This window comes from Myodes glareolus, chromosome X (assembly GCF_982192425.1).
Source record: "Myodes glareolus chromosome X, mMyoGla1.1, whole genome shotgun sequence".
In the NCBI taxonomy this organism is placed as follows: domain Eukaryota; kingdom Metazoa; phylum Chordata; class Mammalia; order Rodentia; family Cricetidae; genus Myodes; species Myodes glareolus.
The window spans coordinates 149,196,521-149,199,961 of NC_142053.1; the positions used below are offsets into that span (position 1 = coordinate 149,196,521).

At 52.4% G+C, this 3,441-nt stretch overlaps 1 long non-coding RNA gene across 1 annotated transcript; it reads left to right on the top strand.

Annotated features, from left to right (window-relative positions):
• The first annotated feature begins 858 nt into the window (after nt 1-858).
• On the top strand, nt 859-2,260 carry LOC148117568 (uncharacterized). Its single transcript, XR_015736999.1, has 2 exons — nt 859-1,120; nt 1,741-2,260. It is a non-coding gene; the product is annotated as an uncharacterized LOC148117568 (long non-coding RNA).
• Nucleotides 2,261-3,441: the final 1,181 nt, after the last annotated feature.

Here is a 3,441-nt window from a genome sequence, read left to right on the forward strand (position 1 = left end):
CAGGCCGAGCTAGGGTTCGCGCGGAGCTAGGGTTCGCTGTGGGCTAGGGTTGGGGCGCAGCTAGGGCTCAGGCCGAGCTAGGGTTCCCGGGACCTAGGGTTCGCGCGGGGCTAGGGTTGGGGCGCAGCTAGGGCTCAGGCCGAGCTAGGGTTCGCGCGGAGCTAGGGTTCGCTGTGAGCTAGGGTTGGCGCGCTGCTAGGGCTCACGCGGGGCTAGGGTTGGGGCGCAGCTAGGGCTCAGGCCGAGCTAGGGTTCGCGCGGGGCTAGGGTTGGGGCGCAGCTAGGGCTCAGGCGGGGCTAGGGTTCGCTGTGGGCTAGGGTTGGGGCGCAGCTAGGGCTCAGGCCGAGCTAGGGTTCCCGGGACCTAGGGTTCGCGCGGGGCTAGGGCTCGGGCCGAGCTAGGGTTCCCGGCAGTTAGGGTTCGCGCGGGGCTAGGGCTCCCGCCGAGCTAGGGTTCCCGGCAGTTAGGGTTCGCGCGGGGCTAGGGCTCGGGCCGAGCTAGGGTTCCCGGCAGTTAGGGTTCGCGCGGGCGGGGCTAGGGCTCAGGCCGAGCTAGGGCTCCCGGCCGCTTCTAGGGCGGGTCCGGACGCCGGCTGCGGACTCTGAGCCGGCAGCGCGGCGGACTACGTCTCCCATGAGCCTCCGCGGCGGCCGCCCGTTTCCCGCGCTCGGGCCTGGCGGGAGCCGGCCGCCATGCTTGAAGTCCGTGTGGGAGAAGTCGGGGCGAACCTGGTGAAATTGGCGAAATTGGCCGCGGTGGGGCTCGTGGGAAGCGATCGTGAGGACGGAAGGGAAGGACAGAGAGGTAGGTGCGGCGGGAGCGCGCACGCGCGGGTCCGGGGAGCGAGCCGGGGAGGGAGCGGGAGATGCAGACGGGAGCCGGGGAAAACCGGGGAAAAATGGGGAAAAACGGGGAAAATACTGGGATCCCGTGCGTCTGTGGGCTGCAGGCAGAGGATCGCTCACTCCCCCGCCCCCGTGGGAGCCGACAGCCGCGCGCCCCGGCTTCCCCGCCGCTCACCGAGCCCCGCTCTCGTCTTACAGACGCGGCAGCCCCGAGAGATCCGTGTTGGACAGCGCCCGCCGGGACCCGGAGAGACTGACTGCACAAACAGCCCGTGTGAGTGAGTGCCAGAGACTCGTCGTTCCCGAGATTTCTCACTGTCTGTCTCTTGAAATAAAACGATTGCCTTGCTCTTGCCGTGTCTCCACGCTCACCCGCACGCAACAGGACCCAGCCATAAGGGTCCTGTCGCAAAAATTTTTAAAAGTATGGGGAACCCCTGTCAAAACTTTTTTTTTTTTTTTTTTTTTTTTTTTTTTTTTTCCGATTATTAATATCGGATATGCCAACGTCACTATCGTTTCCACATATAGATGGATCACGTCTATATGCCTGGCAACAGGCGCAAGCGGGATTCCAACCTGCGACCTTGGCACCAGGCACTCAGCGTTAGGCGCTCCTACCGCTCTGAGCCACGGCTCGAGCTGCTGACAGCCACCTTCGAATTTCCGGGACTTATAGGCTAAAGCGGGCTGACGATTTGGCAAAAGAGACCTGGGCGGGTGGGGGGGAGAAGAGCAGCCAGGGACCCGGCAGGGGGTGTGTCTGTGTGTGTGTGTGTGTGAGAGAGAGAGCAGACGGGCGGGGCTGCTGTCACTGCAGAGCTGGGGAGTCTGTCTCCTGACCCAGAACTCAGATCCATGTCCCTCATAAAAGCTGCTTTCTCACGATTTCAGAGACCTCTTCAAAGTTCCAGCCACAGCACCCAGCCGTCTGGACGGAGGACTCAGCACCCAGCACCCAGCACCCAGCACTGAGTCAGGTCATGGGCACATTCTCCTCTGGCTGGCTGTTTTAAAACCTGACAGGGACCTGGACAGAGCCACTGATTTCTTTTCCATCCACAGACACTCACTCCTCTGCAGCCAGCAGTCGTTATTCTGCACGGAGGACTCAGCACCCAGCACCCAGCCATCTGAATGGAGGACTTGGCCCACAGCACCCAGCACCCAGCACTCAGCAGAGAGGACTCAGCACCCAGCACCTGCCTGCCTGCCTGGGGAACAGCACACACTGGCTCTGCAGACCCCCGGGCAGCAGCTTCCACACACAGGCTGCCTGCCGGCCTCCCTGGACGTCAGCCTGACCAGAAATGAACAGGCAGCCCCTGAGACTCGGTCTTGTTCCTCACAGAACATTAAATGTTTACTTCATGGAAAGCTCCCTTTGATTGAATAAAGTCTCTGAAGGAAACCAGGAAGGCCTGGAGTCCTATGTCAGGCCTGAGGGTGATGGAAATGGGTAAAAATCATTAAAAAAAGGAGGGAAGATCACTTAAGAACTAGGGAAAAGCATTTAAAAAAGACCCAAAATCATGAAAGAAGAGGGAGAATCATTTTTAAAAAGGCTCAAATCATTTTTAACATGGCGAAAATCATTTCAGACATGGGGAGAATCATTTTAAAATGGCAAAAATAATTTTAAACATAGAGAAAACAATTTAAGAGATGGTGAAAGTCATTAAAAATGAGGGAAGATCACTTAAGAAATAGGGAAAGGAATTTAAAAAGAGGAAGAATCATTTTAAAATGGATCAAATCGTTTTTAGCATGGCGAACATCATTTCAGACATGGGGAAAGTCATTAAACATCAGGGAAGATGATTTGAAACATAGGGTAAGTCACTGACGGAATTGGGAAAATAATTAAAAAATAGGGACTATCATTTAAGACATGGGGAGAATCATTAAAAATCAGGGAAGGTGATTGGGAACCTAGGGAAACTAGTTTTAAAAATAGGGAAAATAATGAAACCTAGGGAGAATCCTTTTAACAAGGGTCCAATCATTTTTAGAATGGCCAAAATCACTTCAGAAATGGGGAAAACCATTAAACATCAGGGAAGGTGATTGGGAACCTAGGGAAAATATTTTTAAAAATAGGGAACAGAATTAAAAGATAGGGGATATCCTTTAGGACATGGGGAAAATCGTTAAACATCAGGGAAGATGATTGGGAACCTAGGGAAACTATTTTAAAAAATAGGGAAAAAATTTAAAAGATAGGGACTATCATTTAGGACCTGGGGAAAATTATTAAACATCAGGAAAGATGATTGGGAACCTAGGGAAAATATTTTTAAAAATAGGGAAGATAATTAAAAATAGGGGATATCATTTAAAGAATGGGGAAAATCATTAAAAATCAGGGAGGATGATTGGGAACCTAGGGAACATAATTTGAAACATAGGGAAAAGAATTAAACATAGGGGATATCATTTAAAACATGGGGAAAATCATTATAAATCCGGGAATATCATTTAAGAAATAGGTAAAATCATTAAAAAAATAGTGAGTACCATTGAGAGCTAGGAAAAATCATGGAAGTCCTAGGGAAAATAATTTTCAAAATAGGCCAGATAATGAAACACTGGGGA